The sequence below is a fragment of the Alligator mississippiensis genome, chromosome 4, assembly GCF_030867095.1.
Source record: "Alligator mississippiensis isolate rAllMis1 chromosome 4, rAllMis1, whole genome shotgun sequence".
Lineage (NCBI taxonomy): Eukaryota > Metazoa > Chordata > Crocodylia > Alligatoridae > Alligator > Alligator mississippiensis.
Genome location: NC_081827.1, coordinates 80,822,904 through 80,850,434, shown reverse-complemented (window position 1 = coordinate 80,850,434; position 27,531 = coordinate 80,822,904). Strand labels below are relative to the sequence as shown.

The window sequence follows — 27,531 nt, the reverse complement described above, 5'->3', positions numbered from 1 at the left end:
CAATCCAGTAAGGACCCTGCATTCCCTAACAATTGTATTTGGAAAATAATCAGATAAGAATAATGGAAAGTAGCATAAAATCCTAGATAGGGTAACTGTGTTTATGGGGCTGACCTGTGTGATTAACATACACAGGGTCTGAAGATGATTTATGCTTTCCAAATGCAATTTCTACCCACAGTCTCACTTGAAAGCACAAATCTGAACAGTTGTAGCTCTATTTATTAGCTTGAGGAAAGGAAACAAATCAAGTGAAAGCTGGTTAAAATGGTCTGGAGAAGAGAAGACTGACAGGGGATTTAATAGCAGCCTTCCACTACCTGAAGGGTGGTTCCAAAGAGGATGGAGCTAAACTCAGTGCCAGCCTTAGGGTGTGAGCAGTGTGAGCGACTGTCCACTGTCCAATGTGCTGTGGGCAGGGGTGCACTCCACACACATGCACAAACACCCTGCCCTGTCTCTCGTGCTTGGGGTGAGCTATTGGAGGACTTCAGTGGGAAATAATCCCAGGGACAGGACAGCGGGACTCACTTCTCCCCCTCCCCCACTTCTGGCTGTGCCTGGAGTTCATTGGAGCCAGCCGGCCAGGACAGCAGGATAAAAAGCCTCTGGGCAGCAGTGGTGGTGGGCACTGCCAGACAATATACCCAGTCAGGAGGAGGGCACTGAGGGCCAGGCCAAGGGCAAGGCACCAGTGCACAGAGTGAAGATGGCATGGCTAGGTGGCCCCAGCTTAGGCAACAAGCTGCTGGGGCTGGAGGCTAAGCTGTAGTACCCTCCAGCCATCACCACCACTGCTGAGGGTGAAGGCATAGGCAGCTAGTCAGTGCCACCCTGCCACTGAGACTGGTCTTCTTGTGTAGGCAGCCCTGCTTGCTGCCCACTCACCTGCCCTTCCTGATACCCTGGGATGAGCCCCTGCTCCCCCCTGGCTCAGCTGCCCAGCAAGCCAGCATCTTGGATGAGCAGATAGCCCACAGGGTCCCCTGCCACTGCACCCACAGCCGCTGGTGCATGTGCCCCTCATGCATGCAACCCCCCATTCAATCCTTGGCCATATCCCCCACATCCCCACCCTACACACAGACCCATACCCAGCCCACACACACATCCCATCCCTGCCACACACACCACACATACTAAACAGTGCCAGTATCTTGAGGAGATGGCAGGGGAGAGGGGGCACCAAAATACAAGTTCACCCAGGATACCTTTTCCCCAAAGGCAGCTCTGGCTAGACAGTTCTCAGTAGTGGCAGATGACAGAATAAGGAGCAATGGTCTCAAATTGCAGCAAGGGAAGTTTAGATTAGATATTAGGAAAAAAACTCTCTCACTAGCAGGGTAATAAATCACTGGACCAGGTTGCCCAGAAAAGTTGAGGAATTTCCATCCTTGATGGTTTTTAAGACCCAGCTAGACAAAGCCTTGGCTGGGATGATCTAGTGGGGATGGTCCTGCTTTGAGGAAGGCATTGGACTAGATGGACTTCCTATGGTCCCTTCCAACCCTAATTTTCTATAATTTTTTCTCTTTGCAGTTCATCTTAAAGGCCCGTTTGTATTCTCAAAAAAGAGACAGTAGGGACAATGATGGGCTGGTAAGGGCAACCATAAATCAGGGTAAGAATCATAAGTACAACTTCCAGTTTTAAATCTCTCCCCAGCAACAACCTCTAACCACAACACCTGTAAAAAAAAATTACCCACTCTGATAACAAGACTGAGAATTAGGTGAGCATGTGTGTTACGTTTTCTTTATAACCACTGCAGATTGAAATTTGTGCTAGCTGCCACTATTTTTGTCTTAATAGTTGATTGTTAAAAAACACTACAGCTTGATAGGTACTTATTTTTTCTGGCTTTGTTAATCTACATAAATAACCTTTAAGGAAAGTTTCATATGTTTTTGGAAGTTAGGGGTTGTAACCTGTGTTAGACAAACTATTCCTCCAATAGGAATCCTGGATCCAGAAAGGTGGGTGTCTGTTGTGTCTTCAGGCTCCATTCTATTGCATATCTCCATGGAAACAGAGAATTCCAGTTTCACCCCTAAAATCAAAAACAAAACCATCCTAGGTAAACATAGAAAAACTGGTAAGATAGAAATGAAGCCTGTGATTGCACATAAAAACAGCATTATCTTTATTTGGTAGGTGGGAAGAGCAACACAGAGAGATGAGGTCTATAGCTAGAAATGAACCCCAACCTTTCTAAGCCCCAGTACAGTGCAATATCTTTCTATTGCAGATTTTATCAGAAAAAAAGAATAACTTTTTTCAAGGTTATCAGAAGCAGATTCTCCTCAGTTTGGTCTATCTGCTTTAATTAAATCAAAATCAAATAAAATGCATCTTCATACCATCTATCCTCCATCTAGAACTGGAGCATGAGCTTTTTTCCACTCTACTTCTTTTTTTTTTCCCTTAATATGCTTGAATATTCAAGATGCATCTCATCTACCTTTTTAATTTCAGAATTAAGAGTAAGGTGTCTAGATAGATATTAAATTACTTCATTTATCAGAGGCAGGCTAAGTTCTGAACATCCTTCTGTTTATGCTCCTGCGTGCTGTCTGCCATTGCCTAGTCTCAAGAAGTATTCCAGAATGCATGTACCCAATATATATTTTATGAGGAGATGTTTTATACTGTAATCTTAAACTCCAATGTGAAAAGGAATTCATGCTGAAATGCTGTGCCTTCAATTCTTTAAAAAAGCTATTGCTCTTGTAAAACTTTTATATTTAATTTAGACTCTACATTATTATAATCTGTCTCCTTTGGCCTTCTTCCTACCTTTTATTACAATTCTATCTTTTATTCATTTTTTCCATTACCCACAGTGAGAGCTGAATCCTGCTTGCCTTATTCACATGAAGAGTTCTGTAATAGCTATTTGCAAGAGTCAGGTGTGCAGAATTAGGCCCCCCAAATCCTTATGTTGATGACCAGAAATAATAGTTTGGCAGTCTCTTAGGACTCACCCCATGAGCTTGGCTGTGGAAGGGTGTGACTGCACAGAAGGGCAGAGCATCTGGTGTTGTTTCCCAAATGCAGTTAGGTAAGGGGGAAGGAAGCCAAAACGGGGGCTGCCAGCACAGCTGAGTCAGTGGAAATAGGGAAATGTCTGTGCCAGGGAAAGGGATTCCATGGATGAAGGACTCTCAGACTCACAGCTTAATACCTGTTCTGCTCCTTTGGCAGCACTCAATAGATTTTTCCCCTGACTCAAGGAGGACTGGAAGGTGTCAGTTTGTGGGTAGGTACAGACATGCAAAAAGCCCAAAGTGGATTTCCGCTAACTTACATGGGTTTCTCTAAACTAAGGGTCATCAATGCTTTTGGCCAAAATGCCAAAAACACCCCAACCTCGCCCCACACCTTGACTTGGCATACAAAAGGCAGATGGCGAGCAAGCTGCAAGAGGCCCAATCCTCATTTCTGGTGGCAGGTGCATGCACGCCTCCAGGCAGATGGCGGGGCAAGGGCCAGGATTGTGCTGCCCTAGGTAGGTCCCTTCCCACCTGCCACCACCATGGAGCACGTCTGAGGTTTCAGAACCCAGTGCAACTGTTTGCAGTCTCCTGGCTGCTTTCCACAGCCAGCCCAGGCTCTGGGCAGCTGCTGCCTGCCACAGAGCCCAGGTTGCCTGCAGCAGGGGTTGCAGCCTCCTAGCCACCTACTGCAAGCAGCCTGTGGCATGCTGAGCAAAATAACCTCATGTGCCATGCTCTGGCATGAGTACCAGGGATTGCCAACCCCTGCCCTAAGCAGACTTTATTAGTTTGGAAGCAAACAGAACACAAGTATTCCTTTTCATGCGTGGGGACATAAGGCTGCCTGTACTGGCCAAGGCCAGCACATTGGGAATGTTTCTGCAGCTGGAGCATGCTTGAGGCTGCCAATGACAGCAGAATGCAGATAAGCAATAGGCCACCCCTGATTGGCTGCCAGGCACATGCCCCCAACCCCCTTTCAGGAGAGCCCCAGAGCAGGTCACTTCACTATGACATGCACCCCACCCCACTGCCCGACTGGCTGGGCTGCCCAGCATGCCATGGTGACCTGCTATGGGACTCTCCTGGAAGAGTGTTGAAGGCATGTGCCCGGCAGCCAATCAGGGGTGGCCTGACAAGTCCACAGAAGGAAAGATTGGGCCCCTTGGAGCTCCACTAAGCAGTGGGTACCCAGCAGCAGATGCCCAGTGCAATCACAGGAATCACACTGGGCACCTGCTGCTGTTACCTGTAGTTCACCGGAGTACTGAGAGACCCAATTCTTCCTTTCCCCCAGGGCATTGTATAAAGATAGAAAAATACTATACTATTTTATACAGGAGCAACAGATGCTCCACCCCACACTGCTCCCTCCTTTTGACTGCCAGCTTGCTGCAGGCAGGAGGCAGGGCGGGAGACAGAAGCTTTACTGGCTGGCTCTCTGACAGCCCTGGACAGGCCCCACTGCATGGTTGTGGAGCAGCCAAGCCCATCAGAGTTCCAGCAAGCCTCACTGTGAGGGGCCAGAAAGGAGCCTGGGATGCTGGCGGACAGCAACCTAACATGAATCAATAGATGTGAGTGGCCCATGCACAAATGGATCCTAAATGTACTTGGCGCTTTCACTATACCACTCAGCACACTGTGCATCTTCATTTACAAATTCAGGAAATCTTTTTCTACTTTTACCTCACATTTTCAACCAGCTCTCCTCTGGCAGTTCCTGTAATCAATATTTCTCACAACCAGCTGCTCAATACCTTCTGACAGATATGAGGCACAGTGTTCTTGTAAGCTGGTCTGCATGTAACATTCATCCCCCTCATTTTATTCTGAATGGCAGCATCCCTATCAAGGATTCAGCCAGACTCTTTTATTGGTCTTTTTCCCACCATCCCAGCTGCTCGATGTGTGTCAGGGTTAGAAAAAACTGTTTTAATTATATAGTATCACTACAGCAGCCACTGATACTAGAGAAAAGGTAAGTTTCTTATGGGGTCTTGAAACAACAGTAGTGACTGGGAGTTACATGAAGCTAGATACTTTCTGGCTTCTGTAGATGAACCTATTCCAGCCCAAATTATTGAGGAGCTTCTAAAATCTAAACAGCTCCATACTGAGGTACATAATTTAGGAGATGTATTGATTATACCCATCCACTGTTAAAATTCAGGCAACACCAATTGGAACTAACAAAATCTTGTCCCCACCCATCAAGAGCAATAACTGGAGGGGGATTTCCATTACCTTCCTCTTTGCTGACCACAAGTTTCCATTAGAAATCCTGTAGGGATATTTCACTCCATCTTCCCCACACTAAGCTTACATATTTGAGCTAGTCTGGCAAACTGGCCTGCAACTTATAACAGATTTGAGTCAGTCTTTTTGTTTCCTAGTTATTGCACTATTCAGTGATAAATACAACTGAGTGGAAGAAACTGCTGAGTGTGATGGTATTCCGTCCACCAGGTATGTTGGGAAATTTACAGTAGAGTATATTTGGACATACATTAAAAGAATTCTTATATATCTACATTCAGACTCACTGAAACCAGATTCTGGCCTTGTACTTCTTGACTTAAGGAGCATAATATACCAGAAATCTGATATAAGGAAAATTATTTTAAAAAGATGAGAAAGCTTTACAATAATGACTAACAAGAGTGCTATAATTTAAGGAGTGTAGGTTGTAGCTATGTTGGCCTAAGGACATAGGCAGACAAGGTTCTTTGAGTAAATCTGATATCTTTTATTAGACCAACTCATATAGTTGGAAAAATTCTTCTTAGCAAGCTTTCAGGTACAAATACCCTTCGTCAGGCTGAGGAAGCATCTGCAAATGGTCTGTGCTCTTCCTGGATGGAGTGGTAAAGCAGGCAGAGGCTAGTATGTATGGCTTTCTTGCATATGGTTTAAGGAAGCACATGAAGAAGAGTTATTAGACAAAGAAATGGGATACTGTTTCTAATTTAGAGATGGATATGCTTATCTGTATGATATGAAATAATGCGGTTACAGTGTGTCCTGGTTCCAGGCTGGGAAGGGGGGCATCAGGTGGCCCCCTTTTTCCCTCAACCCCCAATTTTTTCCACCTGTAGCCCTCTCCCTTCCCTCCTCCACTCCCTCTCCCCCCCCATCTCCTTACTAGTAAAGCCTGCTCGGGAAGCATGTGAAGGGGAAGAAACTGCAGTGCTAAGTTGAAATGCAAAGAACCAAACAACACTGACTTCAAAATAAATATATCTCTATGGATACCTATAAACTGAGTTCATCCAGAATTGATGCATTTTTATCTGTTTTGCAAACTGCTGCAGGTTTTAGCACAGGTACACCACAAACTCACTTCTTAGCGGCACATTTGTACGTCCTTATACATACTAAAATTATGCACGATTTTAGTCCAAAGCCAAAAGGCTCATGATTTACTGCATAGTTCATTGAGCTGGGCCTGAACAGAGTCAGTGTTTCTAGCCACGATGCCCTCATAGTCCAGTACATCCCAGTATGTGTGTACTCCAGATATGCCCAACAAAGGATCCACTCAGAACTGGAAACAGATTGGAGGTGGCCCCTCCAAAAATATATATGCAGATGAGGTGTGAGGCCACTTGGTTCCACCACCCCATGGAGGGTAAAGCCATACTCATCACATAAGATGGGCCAAGATGGGGGGTGACAGAGCCTCTCCTCTACGTAGACATTTGGTGATGTCTGCCAACACGAGGCTGGTGAAGAAGCAAAAATCATCAACAGCGAGAAAAACGGCACTACACAGCTGTGAGAGCGAAGAAGTCAATGATGTAGTGGCTTACCATGAGTTGAAAAAGCGTTAGCTCTGAGGGGGATTGAGCACATTGGGTAGTATACCTTATTCTGATATTCCTTATGAGCTTCACTAACCTAGCACAAGATTGGTTCCCATCAGTATGTTTGCCCAGTATGAGCCATGTGTTACATAGGCGTGCTCAGTGTGGACTGCATTCAATCAACTTCATAGTTGGTTTCTATTACTGATGCCATACTGCTTCTGGCAGCAGTTTAATAACAGAAAACGTATTTAATGAAGAGGTTTTTCTGTAAGTGAATATAAGACAGGGGGGCCTTTTCCCCATGCTGACCAGGGAAAATTAAACCCTTATATTTTAGTCAAGTAAATCAGGTAAATAGTCACTCTTGGTATTCCTAGGCATAGTTATCCTCTCATGCTGGTGAGACAGGGACGGGGTAGCAATGAGCGTGTTACAGTCTAGAATTCTGCCATGCTGTAAATATTCACTCAAATGCCAATTTTTTTTTTTCCTTTTTCTAATAACTTTTAAGATCTGTCTGAGGAGTAGGTACTTATCTAAAATTAATTATGCTACATGGCTAAAGCAAAACAATCCCTCTCTGGTTGCACAATCTGCATGATCACTTTTAGGCAAAAGGCCAGCTTCTTCAATGAGTTAACAATGAACTGCTGATAAATGTGCCATCTTTTACTCTTCAGTTAATTGGTGCAAAAGAGATAACCCATTAATCTTTCATTTTAATCCCTCATTGGCTTTCTGGGCCTGATTCACTGAAAAATCATTTAGTGTTATAACCTGATTCCATATTTTCATTGTATGCATAAATTATCTTGCTACAGAAAAGCCAATTTGCTTCTGTCAACTGAAATGGCTATTGCAATCAAACTTATATTATTTTCCATATGCTGGTCACAAATTTTCTGACTTGTCTTATATGTTTGTATTTTTTTGTTCTATTAGTTGACAGCAGGCTGCATGAATCCTGCATAGTTACAAAAGACTACACATTATAATTTTTGGCTGAAATGCAAGAAAGATCACCAGCACAGATGATTGCTCAGTACACTTTTTTTTATATTACACTGAACAAAATCAATATATGTTATCAATGTGAAGAAGTTATTATTTAAGTATAAAATATAAGTTTCCAGTGGGATGCTACAGAGGAGCTGGCTGGGGCATGAGGGTGCTACAGTGTAGAGCTAATCAGCAGGCAGCCCCTGCACTGTATCAACCTCGTGCCCCAGCCAGTCTCAGTCACCATCTACATGTGCATTGCAGCTGCATAAATTACTCCACCATAGGATAGTACTTGTACCTGATAGTACTATCCTAAGGCAGAGTTAGCTAGTTTATAATGTGCCCTAATAATGCCATACATGTAGACAGTGACAGTTTACTGCAGAGCTAATTAGTCAATTCTGCAGTAAAGCGCACATGTAGATGCACCCAGTGAGTTCAAAAGGTACAAGAAGGAATTTATTGTAAGTAAAGTATTTTCTAACTATAAATACTGCATATTTTTATTGAAAATAAATATCAAAGAGCATATTAATTTGAAGCATTTGTGCCTGCATAAAATCAGCTGAGTCAGAATTACAGAACTACAGAAATTTTGAAATAACACCAAAAATATGAGAAACAAAAACATTTTCAAAAATCATTTGTTCTCAAGAAGACTTTTGTTTTCTTTCAATTCATTTTAGTGTAAAATAGAGAATCATTTGAAAAAGGAATAACATGAGAATGCAACAATCCATTGGATATTTTAATTTTCCTAAAACTTTTTTCTAGGGAGGATTATCTAAGCAATACACAAATAAAACTAAATTTAAATTCCCAATCCTTCCATGCTGTAGAAAAACAGAATTAACCTTATTTTAAAGTTGAGGAAATGGAAACAGTGAGGTAGGTGGCTCAATTCTATGAAGTCATAAGACATGAAGTACAGAGAAGTTCTAAAGTGTGTACTCAATGTTAAACTTAAAAAGTAGTTAACCATGTTTTTCTGAAGTTAGGCTGAAGGCAGGACAGGATGTCACCTTAGGCCATTTAAAGACACTATGTTTTTCTAGGTTTAATGAAAACTACAGCTGTTACTATATACATGTGAACATCTGTAGTCTGAATTAAAATTGGATCCAGTCTGAATTAACTAATCCTCACCAAATGAGGATTAAAGTTAATGCAGAGTACGGCAGTCCAAACTAGGCAATTTGAACGGTATTAATTAACATGTATATGGGTATGTCTACACATCGCTCTATGGCGATGTAGAGACCATGTGGGTCTACACATGATCACTAGCTATATTGCCATAGTTGTGCATTCCCCTGGCATAGAGCAGCGACATAGTGGCAAAATCTAACCATGCACCATGTGCACGGTGCAGTAACCAACAATACTGTGCTATGCTTTAGTGCTTCCAAAAGGAAGTACTAAAGCACGGCACCATAGCAATGTCTCTGTATGGTGATGTGAGCAGCCATCTACGGTTTGCTGCTCCTTGTGCCCACCACCAGGTGTAGCAAGTGAGTTTAGTTTTGTGGCCCTGATTCTGAGTGATGGGCAGTGTCCAGCACCCCCTGCTGTCTCTACTACAGAAGTGTAGAAATGCACAAGAACCTCCCTGATGATCCATGATCGTCTATTAATCCTTCATTCAATTTGAAATTTGATTTGAACTGTGTGATGTGAATCAGTTAACACAGTTTAGAAAATAGTGAGCATGTCTAGAGATGGTCTTTATACACTATTTCAGAGAGGCGTGAGCTTTTGTAGTCTACTGCCTTCTTTGCCAGATACTATGAATAGATTTGTACAGAGCAGGTGTACTAAATGGAAAGTAATGAAGTCATTTACATAGCAAGGATAAGGTTTCCTCCCCCTTTTCTACCCTTTGTACTTACATGACTTCATCCTTTTTATTTAGCACTTCAGCTCTCTGCAAGTCTATTGCAAGGTCTATCCTCTACAAAGGATTGGGAGAGTGGAAGAAAGTATTACAATTTAATGAGTATTTAAATTATGTCATTTAAATTCCCTTTGTATTTAAATGACATTATTCCTTTCTATTTAGTACCCTTGCTGTCTTCAAGTCCATTTATAGCATCTGACAAAGTAGATTGTAATCTACAAATGGTTGCACAGATTCACAGAAGTTTAGGGCTGGAAGGGACCTTGTGAGATCATTGGGTCCAGCCCCCCTGCTCTGGGCAGAAAAGACTGCTGGGGTCAAATAACCTCAGAAAGGTGTGTGTCCAGTCTCCATTTGAAGATCTCCAGGGCAGGTACCTGCATCAACCCTGCTAGGAGTCTATTCCAGAGTCTGGTCACACAAACCAAGACTTTTTCTTTATATATCCAGTCTGAAACCTTCTTCTAGGAGTTTATGACCGTTGCTCCTGGTTTTCTTCTACGGTGCTTTACTAAATAGTTGTTCACCTAGCCCCTAATGTTTACCCCTTATATATTTGTAAGCTGCCATCAAATCCCCCCAAAGTCTTGTTTTTTCTAGGTTGAAGAGTCCCACATTTATCAGCCTTTCCTCATATGGTTTATTCTTCAGGCCTGTAATCATAAGACTGGCTCTTCTCTGGACTCTCTCAAACTTCTCCACATCCTTCTTGAACTGTGGCACACAGAACTGGATGCAATACTCCAGCTGCAGCCTCACCAATGCTGAGTAGAGCATAAGAATAACTTCCTTAGTTTTGCTTGAGATGATAAAACACTTGAATGGCAACTACCTAGAATTAGCCATGGTAGTACCCAGAAAAAAGAGTGATCTTGGATACCTCACAGGTACTTAAAGTGGGAAAATGGGTTTATACATTTGTAGAAACCCAGAGTAAGATACTTTATCCTAGGAGAAATCCAATATCTGCTTTTAGGTGCCACATTACCTTTTAAATTTAAAGTTTAAAATTAAAGAACTCATATTAACATGAGAATAAAAAGCATATCTATTTTGTTAGAGATGCCTCATGATGTAAATAAATTGTCCTCCTAACAGAGCAGATTAAAAGAAAAGCCAAAAGCAAAGTTATTAGATATAAATCTGAGTCTAGAAAGGACCCTAATTGAAGCAAGGAAAGTTGATTCTCTTTCCTAACAAATGACACTTCCAGATTTTGTCTGGAACACATGAAGTATAATTTCACCAAGGCTGTGACAGAAATTCAAAGAAGGCTAGGCTTACTGTATGGACACATGGAATTATTAGTATGGACTAACTTACCCCATATATTAATCAACAATAATTTTTTCCATAGAAAAGAACAGGCCAACTCTCTTCAATTTGAATGCCTGTAGTAGGTGTTATACAAGTAGGTGGCTACTTGATAGAGAGGTCACCAGTTTGTATTGAGCAAACAGTTACCTGAGGAGGAACTTAACTATGGACTTAATTACACTTTTTTATCATGGAGTGACTTTACCTTGCATTTGAGTGATTTGCTACAAAATAGGGACATGTGTCCACTCCATTTTTACTATGTACTAAAGTCAATTTATTAGTGTGGTGAGGACACTGCCAAGGACCAAAACCTACCTCCAAGCCAAGAGTGGAGAGGGATGCAGAGACTGCAGGATGCCGCTAAGTTTCAAAGGCGTGGTGGGGGAGAGGCTGCTGCAGAAAGGCAAGCCGCATTAATGCTGAAGGGAAGAGAACAGCAATGGCTACAGCATGCTGCAGGAGAGCTGGCACATCCAACCGCATCAGCGTGGACACACTTTATAACTGTGTGCCAACACCAGTTTTCCAGCTGTACCTCAGAAAGGGGAGTAAAAGTCCACCAGTTGACATTTGGGGAGGACCAGAAGTGAGTCCTCTGGAAGGCCCGGAGTGACCAGGAACAAACAACTGCTCTGGCAGGGGTGAATGGTGGCAACCCCAGGAGGAGGGATTCCCAGATAAAGCTGGCTTGGAGGAGCCAGGATCTTTACCTTTTATGAGACTGTGGATCCCAGATACAGACAGTGTAGACTGGGACAGTGGTGAGTCTGTGAGGAGAGAAAGAAAGAAGGAGTCTGAAGCTGTAAGTAGCCATTGGGGAAAGGGAGAGTGCCTGTGTGGCAGGGAACTGTTTGTGCCTGCCACTTTAAGACCTGAGCCAAGTAGCCAGCACGTGCTTGATTGCGGCAGCCATTTTAGATCCCTGGCTGCCTATATAAACAGATCAGTTCCCTGATGGCAGCCAGGCAGCAGCATTGCTTGGCTGCAAGGCTGCTTGAAACAACCTGGAGGTAAGGGAGGAGCTGTAGGGGATGGCTAGGAAGCTCCTGGTCCTGGCCATGACCTAAAACTGCACCCTGCCATTAGTGGGTAGCCTAGTGGGGCTCTCAGTGGCATGGGAACCTCCAGGAAATGCCAGGCCAGTTACCACCCTGGTGAAAGGAGGGTTGGGGTGCCTTAACCCCAGCTCCCACAACTGGGTGGGTCACCTGCTAGTAGGGTACAGAGAGAGAGTGGGGCTAGAGGCTCAGAGGCCTGACATAGAGCACCCTCAACTGGTCAATGCTGAGGCCAGTACCAGACTGGTCAAAAGGGCCAGGGGCCCACCACAAGGGATGCCCAGACTTGGGGGCATGGGGTTTCCAACTGGCCTTGGAGGTGAGGCCAGGGCCTGTGTGGCCAAAGGTCCCGGGGGGACCATGCTTGAGAGGGAAAATAATTCCAGGGAGCTAGACAACCTGAATGAAGGTGGAATAGGCTGCCTGAATGGAGGGATTTTAAAGGGGTCCTGAATGGAGGATTCTGGGGCCCAGTGTGGGTCCGGTGAGGTTCACATCAGTGGATGCCATCTGTGAGGCATGGGGTGCAGTGTAGGGCAGGAATGAAGCCACAGATAGTGCCCCCTGGCATCGGGGCAAGAAAATGGGCAGCCTCCTTCCTATTTAAGATAATTGATTAGATAACAACAAGGCATGGCAGGAGAGAAGGTGGGTGGTTTGCCCAGAAACAGGTGGGCAGGCCAAAGGCAAATCAGCCCCAAGAAGGCCAGCCCTGTTACAGCCTGGAAGTAAGACATCCTGGGGTGAACAGTAGAGCAAACCAGGCTGACGCAAGGCCTGAATAAGGACAGTATGGTATGTGGTTATGCTCCTGGTAAAGCAGCACAATTGCCATTGGCCTTCTTTGCACCAAGGGCACAGCATTGGCTCATATTCACCTTCTGATCCACTTTAACCCCTAGGTCCTGCTACTTAGCCAATCAGCCCCCAGTCTGTACCAGTGCATAGGATTGTTCCATGCTACATGCAGGATTTTGCATTTGTCGTTACTAAACCTCATGAGACTGCGTTTGGTCCAATCCTCCAATTTGTTGAGTTTTTTAGGCTGGACAAGTGGGCAGAAAACAACAGGATGCAGTTCAACAAGGAGAAATGCAAAGTGCTGCACCTAGGGAGGAAAAATGTCCAGCACACCTACAGCCTAAGGAATGACCTGCTGGGTGGCACGGAGGTGGAAAGGGATCTTGGAGTCCTAGTGGACTCCAAGTTTAACATGAGCCGGCAGTGTGACGAAGCCATCAGAAAAGCCAATGGCACTTTATCGTGCATCAGCAGATGCATGACAAATAGGTCCAGGGAGGTGATACTTCCCCTCTATAGGGCGTTGGTCAGACCGCAGTTGGAGTACTGCGTGCAATTCTGGGCGCCACACTTCAAGAAGGATGCGGATAACCTGGAGAGGGTACAGCGAAGGGCAACTCGTATGGTCAAGGGCCTGCAGACCAAGCCCTACGAGGAGAGACTAGAGAAACTGGACCTTTTCAGCCTCCGCAAGAGAAGGTTGAGAGGCGACCTTGTGGCTGCCTTTAAGTTCATCACGGGGGCACAGAAGGGAATTGGTGAGGATTTATTCACCAAGGCTCCCCCGGGGGTTACAAGAAACAATGGCCACAAGCTAGCAGAGAGCAGATTTAGACTGGACATTAGGAAGAACTTCTTCACAGTTCGAGTGGCCAAGGTCTGGAACGGGCTCCCAAGGGAGGTGGTGCTCTCCCCTACCCTGGGGGTCTTCAAGAGGAGGTTAGACGAGTATCTAGCTGGGGTCATTTAGACCCAGCACTCTTTCCTGCTTATGCAGGGGGTCGGACTTGATGATCTATTGAGGTCCCTTCCGACCCTAACATCTATGAATCTATGAGTACACCGTCCAAACAGGACTGTTGATAGATACAGTCTAAGGCCCAACCATGGCTGGCAAATTTTGTCTTAGCCTTGGTCAAGATCAACATTTTTGGTTGGCATAAGGCAGGGTGTAGGGGAGGTGGAGCCCCAAAATGGAGATCCAGGCAAGGGAGCCAAAAGAGGGAACCAGGAGAGGCAGGATTCAAGAACGTCCTCCCAGCAATAATCAGTAACAACAAGATGTGGCAGGAGAGAATCCCTGGGGACCATTAGTGGTATCTTACTGGAAGGCAAACTGTCAACTCAAAAGGAGGCAGCTGTGTCCAAAGGACCAGAAAAGGCGAAGTGCTCAAGTGAACGTTACGGGTGGTTCCAATTATGTATTAAATGTGTCCTATGCCCATACCCTTAGGTAGTTTTTCATGGACTTCTTAAAATTTCTAAACAAGGACCATATGTAGATCTATTATGGAACTCCAGAGTTGCAATTTAATACAGAAAAGAGATCTCCATGTAGTATTATTAGTAAGAAAAAATGCTATTGTAACTTGTATCATTATAGGAAACTCCAAATTCTCAGATACAGCTTGGAGAACAAATTTTCTTTCTTTCTTGCTATTCTGCCCTTCTTGACCCTTCCCCTCCTCCCCCCAAAAAGTTCATGATAACTTTAAAAATATATGCAAATTTGAAGTAAGATAATAGAACAAAATACAGTAGCTAAATAATACCCTAAAACTTAAAAAAATCCATCCTACCTGCTTTCCTCATCTGGAACAGCATCATTTACCTTCCCAGTCCAACCTCACTTCTCAAATTTCATAGTTTCATAGTTGGTAGGGTCGGAAGGGACCTGAGCAGATCATCAAGTCCGACCCCTGCCATGGGCAGGAAAGAATGCTGGGGTCAAATGACCCTGGCAAGGAGTCTATCCAGCCTCCTTTTAAAGACTTCCAGGGTAACAGCGAGCATCACTTCCCTTGAAAGTTGGTTCCAGATCCTAGCCACCCTGACTGTGAAGTAGCGCCTCCTGATGTCTAGCCTGAATCTACTCTCCGTCAACTTATGGCCATTATTCCTTGTTACTCCCAGTAGTACTCGGGGGAACAGGGACACTCCCATAGCCTGCTGGTCTCCCTTGGCCAGTTTATAGATGGCCACCAGATCCCCTCTCAGCCTTCTGTTGTGGAAGCTAAACAGGTTCAGGTCTCATAGCTTCTCCTTATGGGTCCTGCCCTACTGACCCCTGATCATGCAAGTGGCCCTCCTCTGGACCCTCTCAACGTTGTCCACATCCCTCCTGAAGTGTGGCACCCAGAACTGGACGCAGTACTCCAACTGAGGCCTGACCAATGTCATATAGAGGGGGAGGATAACCTCCTTGGACCTGCTTGTGATGCATCCATAATGACTCCAAGATCCTTTTCTGCCTCTGTGCTGATGAGAAGGGAGTTCCTCAGCCTGTAGGCATGCTGCTGGTTCTTTCTTCCTAGGTGCAGTACCCCTCACTTGTCAGTATTAAATCCCATCTTATTCTCATCCACTCACCCCTGTAACCTGTCCAGATCCAATTGCAGCCTGTCCCTCCCTTCTAGCGTGCCCACTTCTCCCCACATCTTAGTGTCATCTGTGAATTTGAACAAGGTGCTTTTCACCCCCTTTTCCAAGTTGCTGATGAAGATGTTGAAAAGTGCGGGCCCGAGGACCAAGCGCTGGGGGACCCCACTTCCTAAATCATTCCAGGTCGAAAATGAACCATCCACCACCACTCTATGGGTGTGGCCCACCAGCAAGTTTGTAACCCATCTGACTGTGTAGGTGTCAACACCATAGTCAACTAATTTTTTAATGAGCATGGGGTGAGAGACGGTGTCGAAGACCTTCCTAAAGTCCAGAAAGACTACATCCACCGCAACATCTGTGTCCAAGGATTTTGTGACCTGGTTGTAGATGGCCACCAGGTTGGTCTGACAAGACCTGCCTCTAATGAACCCATGTTGGTTGCCCCAAGCATATACTCCCCTGCTTGCCCCTTGCAGATGTCCACCTGGATAATTTTCTCAAAGAGCTTCCCCAGGACCGAGGTAAGACTAACAGACCTATAATTTCCGGTCCTTCTTCCTCCCTTTTTTGAAAATGGGGACCACATTGGCCCTTTTCCAGTCCTCTGGCACCTCACCAGAGCACCATGAGTGCTTGTAAAGCTGTGCTGGGGTCCTGCAATGACCTCTGCTAATTCCCTCGGCATTCTGGGGTGGAGATCATCAGGACCTGCTGATTTGAACATGTCCAGTCCCACCAGAAGTTCCCTGACTAGGTCCTCTCTGACCCTGGGCCTGGCTGTGCCTCCTCTGGGACCATCAGGGATCCTGGTTGGGGGGATGACTTAGTCCCTGCTCAGAAAAATGGAGGCAAAGAAATTGTTAAATAGGTTAGCTTTGTCATCTGGTGTGACCACCAGATTTCCAAGCATGTCCTGCAGAGGCCCCACATTACCCGGAACCTTCTTTGTACCCCCTATGTATTTAAAAAAGGATTTCTTGTTATCCTTGATCTGAGTTGCAAGTCCCAGTTCCATGTCCACCTTGGCTTTCCTAACAGCCCCCCTACAATCCCAAGCAATGGATGTATAGTCCTCCCTGGTGATGGCCCCTCCTTTCCATTGGGTGTGTACCTCTTTTTTAGCTTTGAGACATTCCTGGATACTTTTGGTGAGCCAGGGGGGCTTTTGTGCACTCTTGCCCCCTCTGATCCATGCTGGGATTGCCACTCTTTGGGCTTGGAGGATCGTCTCCTTCAGGAACGACCACTCTTCTTGGACTCCCAACTCCCCACCCCTCTGGAACCTCAGTGCCTCCCCAACTAGTCTCAGCTCAATGAAATCCACCCTCCTGAAGTCCAGGGCTGCTGTCTTTCTGCAGGCCTTTGCCACCCTGCTCTGGATGGTGAATTTGAATAGGTGATTATCGCTATTGTCCAGGTGATCGAGCACCCGCAGTCCCCTCACCAGGTCATCACTTGTGGCCAGAACCAGGTCTAACAAGGTCCCTGGTGGGACTGTGCACCTCCTGGGTTAGATGGAGGTCCTGTAACATGGCTAGGAACCTACATGAGTGGTCAGACCTGGCTGACTGCTCTTCCCAGCAAATGTCTGGATAGTTTAGGTCACCCATGATGACCATATCCTTTGACTTAACTGCCTTCGTGAGCTGACCTGAGAATTCCTGGTCTACCTCTTTCCCAACCCCCATTCCCTTTTTACATCAAAGACAGACATTTTATTTCTATATTCCTTCTTAATTCCTCCCACTTCAACTCCTTTCCCTCTTACCCAAAGGAGTCCTTTCCCTTAAAGTCCCTCTCAAATTCATAGCTCCTTCTCTCATGAGGCAGTGGCTGTCCCACAATTTACACAAGAATTGAATAATCTCTTTGGGAGTAACAAAGGGATGAAATTTAGTAGTACTAAATGTATGGACATGCCTTCATGACAAATTAGAAGAATTTCTGATGAGGCTTAACCGTTCAAACATGATAAAAGAAAGAACCGACTGTACCAGTTGATCACAGGATAATTAGGAACCATTAAAATGAGGGAACTGTGAAAAAATCATCCTATCACTTCTCAATGTATTTCCAGCAGAGATAGAGAAGTATTATTGCTACTATACAAGGCAAGGTTGATATCTCATTTGGAATGCTGTGTACAGTTTTGGAAGGCCATGTTCAAGAAAGATTAATTTAAACTGGGCAAACATGTAGAGAGAAGGATTACTGAAATGATTGGGGGAACGGAGAAACTACATCACTAGAGGAGACTAAAAGTACTTGGATCGTAGCAAAATTAAGGTTCTATTTTTGCTCTAGAAATATATCAAGGGAAATGAGAAGGGCTATTGAAGATAAAGGAAAATGTGGGTATACCCAAAAAACCAGAAGGGCATATTAGCTATGAATACATTTATACTGCCAGTTTGAGGAAAGTTTCTAACTATCAGTAAAAGTGAAGTAGCTCAATTAAATTTAAGAGGGAGTTTGATAAATTTATCACTACGATTATATGCTGTAGTTGACTTTTAGCATGGAAATCCCTGTACCAGGAAGTCTCTCCTTGTCCAGCATACCTTGTATTCCAGGGAGCTTTGCTGGTAGCCAAGGTCCTCATCACTTTGCAAAAATGAGTCATAAGCAACTTGCTAGGGGTCACCCAAAAAGTTAGTATCTCAGTTTCTTAATAACCAAAGCATTTTTTCCTTTCTGAGGATTAAACAATTGATTATGTATATGAAAATGTTAGTTTTGGTGCCTAATTGTATGGTAATTGTTTTATAAGCATAATTAGATATATGCTGTTATTAAATAATTATAGTTTCCATACATTTTTAATATTATGCCTAAAACCTTAGTGTTTTTGCTAATTGCCTTGTTTTATGTAAACCTTGCTGCTTGTGATGGTTGTATGAAAGAACCAGGAAGGTTGCTACAAGCTTGTAACAGGGTCCTGCTCCAAGGATAGCCATGATGCCCCTGGAGCCCCTTCAGCCTCTGTCAGCTTCACTCTCTTTTGGACAATAATCTCCCCTTCCACTCTCTTGCCATGCCTTGGTGTATTCATCTTTTAAAAAAAGAGAAGCTGCCTCAGGGCTTCCCATGAGATCTTTCTCTACCACTGGGGCTAATAACATGGTCTCTGTCCTCCCCAGTACCCATGCCTATGCCTCACAAATGTCACACATACTAATCAACTCATAACCACCCACTACGTGTTTCTTGCTTTGTTCATCCTTACAGCTTTTTCTGGGCTATGGGCACTCTGGCCCCCTCGGTCTCTGGCTGTGGCCTTCCTGGCCTTTGGTCCTTCCCCTTAGACCCTGGCTGTGGTCCTAGGCCAGTTGCCAGTCTCCAGCTGTGGCCCTTCTTGACCTTTGGCCCTTTCTTAGCCCTGGCCCCACTCCTAGGCCAGTGAGACCTACAGGTACCCTTGCCCTCCATTCTCACTCTTTGGGCCTTCTGGCTCCTTTCTCCTTGGGCCTGCTGGGACCTCTTTACCTCTTCTTAGCCCCTTCAATGAAACCCCAGATGTTTCCAAGCCCTAAGGATGCACTCCCAGTCCTAAGGCTAGACTTCCAGCCCTGAAATCCATTGGACATAGCTTCACACTGTGTAAGTGTCAGCTACCTGAAATGAAATGAATGATTGGTGTTCCTTCTGCATGATTGAGGGGAGGGTGAGAGAGTAAACTACGATATAAGGGAGGATTCTGGACTCTTCTGCACACTGTACAGCAGTGCTTCTCACTGATTTTCTCCTCAGTGCAACTAGAAAGGACAGAAGGAGAACTGGTAGAAGGTGACCACTTAATCCTCAAACGAAGTGCATTAACCATAGTATAGGAAAGTCATAAACACTACACCAGATACACCTCCTCACACTTAGGACTTGTGACAACAGATGGTGCAAAAACACCAGGACTAAGTACAGTTTGGAAGAGAATAAACTTAACCTATGTCTCAAGTTTTTCCTTAGTCACAGTTCATGATCAGTCTCCACACAAGTTATGGTTGTGTAAGTAACTGACTTTATGGCTCTTTGGCCAAACACAAATTTCAAAGGAAGGAAGGAAAGAAATGGCTGATTCAAAATTATTTTTGTATTATTTCTGTTAGAAGTAAAACTGAAAAAGGTATTTTGCATCAAGGGAAACATTTTGTCCAATTTAGAATGGAATACTGTTTCATATTAGAACTTTTTAAAAATGAAATTTCAGTAAATTTATAAGTGAAATATTTTAATATGGTATTTTAGAATATAAATGAATTAGCGGTAGTCAGATTTTGCTCTAGACTACTAACCTTTCATGTTTGATTACGTGACAGTCCTTGAAGTGCTACACAGCTGTCTAGTCTGAGATATTCGCTATATAAAGAAAATGGTCACAGTCACTGAGCATTGGCAACAAGTGATATAAAAATGTAGAGGATGATGTATGACAATATTTGGATCTTTTCTGATACTTTTATAAATTAAATGGCTGATTGAAAATAATGCTGTTGTGCCAAAGAGAGAACTGCTCAAAGTAGGTGCACTCCATTGAACTTCTCCCATAATAGAAAAAACTTACATTAAGTAATGAATTTCCTTTCAGTGTCTGTATTTGATCTTCCATGCAAAACTGCCTTACTGATATCTAACCCTCCTCCTACCTTGTACACCTACACTACATATAATTTCATTTTAAGTAGAGTATTAAACTTTCCATGCTCTTTGACTCCTGCATTAAAGCTTCACAGGAAAATCACAGAACCCCAATATAACTCATTTTTAATAGACCATGATCCTTACATTTTTAACCACATACAATTTATAAAAGGATAAAAAACATAGAGATATTGGTAGATGAGTGATAATTTAGATAAAGTGACACATTTGGCCCAGCCCGAAAAAAAAATCATTTTGCACCACATAAATTCTTAACATTCACAGACTTCAAATTGCTTGTTCAATTGTTTGATCATTTATTATTTAAAAGAGTCTGATAAAGTAGCTTCCATGAATTAAACTAGCTAAACTAAATGCAGTGGCCTGAAGAATTCTTTCCTTTATTTTTTTTTTTAAATGGGGCAGGGTGGTCAGTTAGAGTCTCTAGTTCTCCCTGTACTTTGTTTAAATGTTTGATACTTAACTCCATGCCAGTGTCTGTAGAGACTTGGAACCTGATTCTCTTTTCCTCAGTATAACCCTGGGCAAGTCTACACATGCATTTAAGTAAAACTAAATTTACTGTGCATTAAGCTAATGCACAGTAAGTGATTTTTGGCAGGTGTCTACATGTGCAGGGACACCCACCCCATTCTGCTCCCCTCCCCTCCCCTCTCAACAAACAGAACCCCCTTCCCATTCCCCCCAAAACCAACAGAACCCCTCCACCACTCTCCCCACCCACAAACAATAAAAAAAAACTTCTTCCAATTAGAAAACTATTACAATATTTCTGGGTTTTGAGCACAGATTTGGGGGGGGGGGGTGCTAGGGGCCAGAGCCCAGGGGCAGGTGCCCAGCATCCCCGCCTTGGGATATTTCCCCATGGGTCCAGGGGCCATGGTGACCCCAGCAGGTGTTGGCTTCATGCACAGCTGGGTCTTCAGGTCTGTGGTGCTGGGGAGAGAAGTGGGATCAAGCCCAGGTGGGTGCGGGCAGGTCTGGGGTAGGGGTTGGGCCAGGGGGTCTGGTGGGTAGGAGATACCCTAGGACCTCCTCCCAGGCCCAGGCAGGGGCCTGCTCTGGGTCATCGGACAGGAAACAGGGGCCCTGCAGGGCTGTGGGTGGGGGGGGGCCAGGTAGGGGGGGGGCATGAACGCAGTTTGCAACACTCACCTGTGACAACCAAGAGGCAGCCAGCTCTGGAAAGGGGAAAGGCCAGGCAGATGCAGCCTGTGGCCTGTCCGGCAGGCAGAGCCAACCCTAGGGGTGTGTGGGGCCTGGGACATATCAGTCTGCGCAGGGGCTGTGCTGGGGGGGTGTGGTGGTGAGTGGCCGGAGCATAGAGTGGGGGAAAGGGAGTGGCACATGGCGGCTGTGCAGAGTGGTGGCATCCTTAGCACATGCCTGTACAGCACTGTGCTGGGCCCCCCAAAGCATGGGGCCTGGGCCAGTCACCCCAATTTGCCCTCCCTGAAAGTGGCTCTGCCAGTAGGGCACACAAGGCCTGCACTAGTCCCAGGCTTCTGTGGTGTGTGCAAGGCCTGCACTCAAGCACACTGCTGTGGTGTGTGCCCCAAAGCACAAAATGGCTGTAGACTTGTATACCCTGCAGCTAGGGGCTGTCAGAGAGCAACCCGGCCCTGCAGCAGGAGAGGCAGCCAGTCAGAAGTCCTGGGACTGGGCTTAGGCTGGTGTCCTAGTGGCTGGGCAGATGCACCACTGAAGTTAGTGCCAGGTCGTGTCTACAAATGCATTACTTTGCTTTAACTAATCACAACAATTACAATTAGCTATTTTTACCATACAGTAAGGGCAAACATATGTAGATACACACCCATACTGAGCAGTAAACTAGGCCTATATGAATTAATGCATCTCATGTAGACGTGTCTCCTATTGATTTTAGTAGAGTCATTCTGGTTGTGCACTTCTGTATGTGACTGAAATCTAAGTCACTGCATCAACTAGGCCAGGTCTCTCTTGGGTAGTTATATGTGATGAAATGCTGAGCTAGGGCATTAAGAAACTTAGAAAGGAGTGTCATGGTGAGTAACCTGTAGAGTGGAACAGAAATGTAATGCAAGCTGTTGATTTCTGTTTTACATCATTGGGGGGAAAACTCATAGCCACATGTCTCCTTTGATAGTACAAGGTAAATTCAATGGGTGCATCTACATGTGCACTTAAATAATTTGTTGCCATGTAAAGGGTTGCAGTTCTGCACATGTGATGCTATTAGATAGCAGCAAACTAAATTTTGCCACAGTAAGACAGTACTGTCAGAGACAGTACTGTCTTACTGAGGCAAAAATAATTGTACATAGAAGCCCATGTAAATACTGACCCAGCTGTATATTGTGCTCAGGCAGCAGGGGGCCAGACCCTTGCCTGCCACCTAGCCACAGAGCTCAGCTCCACATGCTGGGGCACTCTCATGGCCCAGCCAACCCCTCCACTGCCTGGTGCCACCTCCCAGAACCCAGGGCTGACTCCCCAAGCTCCAGTGTTGCCAGGTCCGTGGTTTTCCCACCAAGTTGGGCTACTTTGAAAATGTAGTTGCGGTCTTTTTCAGACGTGCTTTTTTTTTATTGACATACAATAATACCTCTGTTAACCAATTCTCTGGGAGGGAAGCTCCTTTATAACGAAGTCGACTGGCAATGAGTTCCCTGCAGGCTGGCAGAGTTCCAGCCTGTGCAGGGAGCTGGAAGAAAGTGGAAGGAAAGCGGTAAGCCAGGGGGCACAACACCATATGCATAGACAGCACATGCACATGGCCCCAGGCAGCCTTGAGGGCAGCTCTGGCAAGTAAGTAGGGGGGAGAAGAGGGGGATTGAGGTCCTTATAGGTAGGGAGCTGGGCAGGGCTGGGGCTGCTACCCAGCCGGGGGGGTTGCTTGGGGCCTGCCTGGGGTTCCTGCGCATGCCTCTGCTTGCAGCACTGAGCTCACAACCTCTCCACATGGCTCCGCTGTTCCTAGCCATACTGGATCATGCCCACCAGGCTGCAGATGCCCAGGGCAGAGAAGCAGGGCAGAGCAAGAAGTGGCGAGCAGCCACTGTTCCCTGCTGCATGCCATGCTTCCCTCCCTGGGGTGCCTATGCAGTTGGGAACAGCAGGGCCACATGGAGAGGCTGCAAGATCCACACTACAAGAAGCGGCATGCACAGGGGGTACGTTGCCAGGGCAGTGCCTAGCAAGCACCTTCTCTGTGCGGCCCCACTGTTCCCAGCAGCAGATCACACCTGCCAGGCTGCAGAGGCACCCAGGGGAGGGAAGCAGGGCAGGGGCCTGAGCCCGCAGCCTGTGTCTGCCTGCCCACACACAGATCTGGGGGACACGGGTGCTCCTGCCCCCTGGGAGTGAGGACAGTAGCAGGGAGCTGCCCTGCCCAAGCCCACAGCAAGCAACAAGAGGGAGTGGGGCCTGGAGATTTGCAGACGCAGGTCCATAGCCCTGGCAGCTGGGGGCTACCTCCAGCAGGGCTGGGGGAGCAGGGGCTCTGGGTGTGGGGTGCGAGGCACCAGTAGGGCTGTGGGGGCTGGGGAGGAGGGGGAGTGAGAATGAGAGCAGGACCAGAGGGCCAGAGGTCATTTTTAGAAAATGGCTAGTTTTGGACTAGTTTTGAAGTGACTTTGGGCTATAAATTTAGCTGACACCTGGCAACCCTGCCAGGCCTCCAGCCGGCCTAGGGCTTCTCCACCCCAGCTCAAACTGCTGCGGTCCTGGGTACAGTATTTGCATACCCTGGACCACAGCAGTTTAAGCGTCTGCATGCACCATTAAGGCCTTGTGATAAACCCCAATACAAAGTGCACCAGAGTTAATTATGTTGCTTTAATAGCTGTGTAGATGCACCCAGTAAGTGGCAAACCAAATGAAAAATAGAATGGATATCATCCCAGAGAGAAGAAACAGAAAGAAAGAATAAGGCTTAAAGATCCTATCTTTATTTTTTGTTTGATGGACAAAGTAAAGTCTTTATCTTTTAATACCTTTATTCAGTGTAAGAGATTGCCAAGATACTAATCCTACATCCATCAGCTCACTTGCTGGTAGGCAGATGAACTAAATAAACAATAAGTATTCAGGATCCCTAAAATAATCTCTGTAACTTCTTTGGGCTAGGCAAATGTGCAGTTTTTTTTATACATGAAAGCTGTTTTTCAATTTCCAATCTTTATATTTGGAAAATATTCTAAGGGAAACTGACACCCATCATCACAAATACTTCACAGAAAAAATTGGTTCAGACAAAAAATCTGGGCCTGTATGCAATATATAGCCCTATTCATTAGGTCATTGCAGTTTAGAAAAGCATGTTTTTGTTTACTTAACTTCAGCCACATGTTCAAGTTCTTCTCTGAGTGCACTTAAAAGACTTAAAAGCAGTGAACTGGATCTTAATTAGTGCTTCAGTAGTGCTGACCCACTCTTAAGTGATCACTTCTATTTGGGGGTTATTAGCAATTTAGTTATGTGTGTGTATGTATGTGCGGTTTGTGTGTGCGTGCTTATGCACAGATAACATGTGAAATAACATCCTTTAAAGACTGAACCTAAACCACAGATTATACCTCTGAGACATGCACTGGAGGTTGAGATAAGAAATGCCTGATTTTACACACTCAGCCACCCAAACCCAGGGGAAGTAATATAATGCAATTTGTATTTTCAAAGCTTATGTGACATTTGGGAGATTTCCTTCATATGTTTACCACCTCCTCCTCTTCTAGTAATTAGTTTCTTGGAACAAGCCACATTAATAACAATCAAAGGGAGCTATTCCTTTGAAGCGTACACTACAAAGGAAGCCCTGGAAACAGGATTCACAGTTTAAATGACACAAACATACTTTCCAGTTTATTGCTTGTTTTACTTTATCCAGACCCAGCAAGTTCTTTGAGACAGGTAAAAGTGAACTGTTCCTAAGAATCTTTCATTCTAAACTTGTATACCTTTGAATTGATTTTTACAAAAGGGAAAACAGAAGCTAAAGCAAATGGAGCATGTTATTGCATATGTTCTCAAATATCTGCAAATCAGAACCAGGCCAGTCATGCCATATGGCTTCACAAACTTATTAAAACAAGTTAGAGCAAAAAGACCATAGCATCAGAATTCTAAAATGGATAGAAGTTTCTCCTCTCTTCCAGTGATGCTCACTAATTAAAGTAGCACTTATTAAAGACAGAGACTCCTGGTCAACTGCAAAGTAACAGGGGTGACAGGAGCAAATGCATCTCTGGAATTGTTGCTTGAAGACTTTTGAATGTTATTTATACAGAAAAGTATATTTAAAAGATAAAATCTTGCAGTCATAATTAGCTAGGGAGCTGAGGCCATATCAGCAGTCTGAAAAATAATTACCTATCTAAAAAATAATTGAATTATGTTTTTCAAACAAGATTTGAGATTATCTCCTCCTTTCCTCGAGCTCTCTCTGCCTCTCACACATACACATAAATTCCCTCTTGCCCCACTTCTTGTGCAATTGTCCATATTCCTGCAATTCTGGACATAAGCCATAACAACTGAAAGGAGAACCATATGAAAGGAAAGGCGTACTCGGATCTGAAAATAATACCTAGTATCCAATGGGTATTTAATTCAAACTCAAAGGAACGGCATGATCTGGAATTGTTTAAAAACATTAATTCTCATATGCAACCAGTTGGTTTTTCATTTTAAAGAAAAAGCAAATAGGTGCTGAACACACGTGTAGCAAAATCCCCCCAGTCATTCATAAAACATTAAAGCTGAATTACTCTCTGTTGATCTATGTAGTCTTTGAAAAAATAGATTCATAGGAAAGATGATGGGTGCGGAGGAAAATATATAATATTTCAGAGGTAAGAAAGCTTGATTAGAGATGGACAAGAGTTAGGAAAATATCAAACTCACTTGTAAAAGTCCGTGAAAGTAAACCAGAGTAAAACTGATCCTCCACAATTGCCCTGTACCTTTTTAGTCACAGCTGTCTAAAATGAATGTAAAATGGTTATAAAGTGCTAACAAATCAAATGTTAGCATTTTATACTTACTTCACACTAGTTCTAAGTAACTGTGATGAAGGGAAAGGGAAAAGCGGGCCTTTAAAATCTTGGCTCAGAAAACAAGTGGCACAATACAATGCTCTTTGCCTTACAGTAATATCGTATTACAACCATAGTTGAGAGGGGCCTACCAACTAGAAATCTATTCCAACATGTGTCTCCATTTTTGATCAACCATGCATAATCTTTGCATGATTTTGGATTCTTTTGAGTAGTGGTCATCACTGTTTTGTGGTTTAGATTTAAATTGGCTGACTGGTATCGCAATTCAAGCATATAGTTGTTGACCTCTTTGCATTTGCTTACCCTTAATGGACGCAAAGAGAGGTTTTACATGTGGTCATGGCTACATTGTTCATTCCTATTTTGGAAATATGATTAAGTTTTGAAAACCAAGGTAACTGAAAAAGAAAATTAGAAGTCTTTTCAATCACCATATGCTAATGAACCATCTGAATTACTGTCTGCGTCAAGAACTGCATTTGAAAATGTAGATTATTGCCTTATAGCACAGGACCATTATAATCTTGGCATTGGTAATGGAACAAATAGTAAAGCCGTGAAAAACATCTACTAGAAATCTAATCCACATACTGCCAAAACTAGATTTCTATGGAAACACGAAAATCTTCATAGATCCAGAAAAGTCCACTAATTCAAAAGATGTGCAAATGCGTTTGGGATCCTGAAGAACTATTTCCCTCCATTTGTAGTTTGGACAGTTCCTTGTTGTAAATCTGTCAGACCACTATTGATATCATTTATAAAAAGCAACAATGGCAAAGAGGCTCTCGGCACATGGGTCTGATTAACACATAAGGCCCAAACTTCTAAGGCCCATAACTGTAATGAAATCCTCATGCCAATTCCTGGAAAACGAACCCTAGAAGTTTCCTGCATGAAACAAAGGCATTTTCAGTTCCGCTACACTTATTTATCCACCTCTAGATGTTTGGAAATAGACCAAAGAAAATTCTTCAGAAAATATAAAATCTTCAAACCAAACAAAATTTCACAAAAAATGTCTCAGGTTTGATGTTCATTAAATCAAATGCATGTTTCCCATAGCAGTTTATGGTAATTTGGTTTCTGTTGCTGAAGGTGCTGGCCAATCCAGATCCATAGTCCAAAGCAGCCTAAACCATGCAGTCATCTTTTTGTTAAAAATATTTCTTTTGTTTGCTAATTATCCTCCAGTCCTGTCCCTCCAAATTGATGCAATGTCTGATCTAATCCACCACAGCACATGAGTTCATGCTTAACATTATCTAGGTAGGTTTTTTGGAACAGAAAGAAAAGTGAAGCCAACATGCTGAAATATCTACCAACACAGGTTATACTCTAGAAAAA

At 44.3% G+C, this 27,531-nt stretch overlaps 1 long non-coding RNA gene across 1 annotated transcript in view; it reads right to left on the bottom strand.

The window, feature by feature from the left end:
* Positions 1-27,531, bottom strand: part of LOC132249827 (uncharacterized) — a 71,876-nt gene that overhangs the window by 15,746 nt on the left and 28,599 nt on the right. The window contains exon 5 of the long non-coding RNA XR_009461333.1: positions 1,929-2,050. This is a non-coding gene — a long non-coding RNA (uncharacterized LOC132249827). The remainder of the gene's footprint in view (positions 1-1,928; positions 2,051-27,531) is intronic.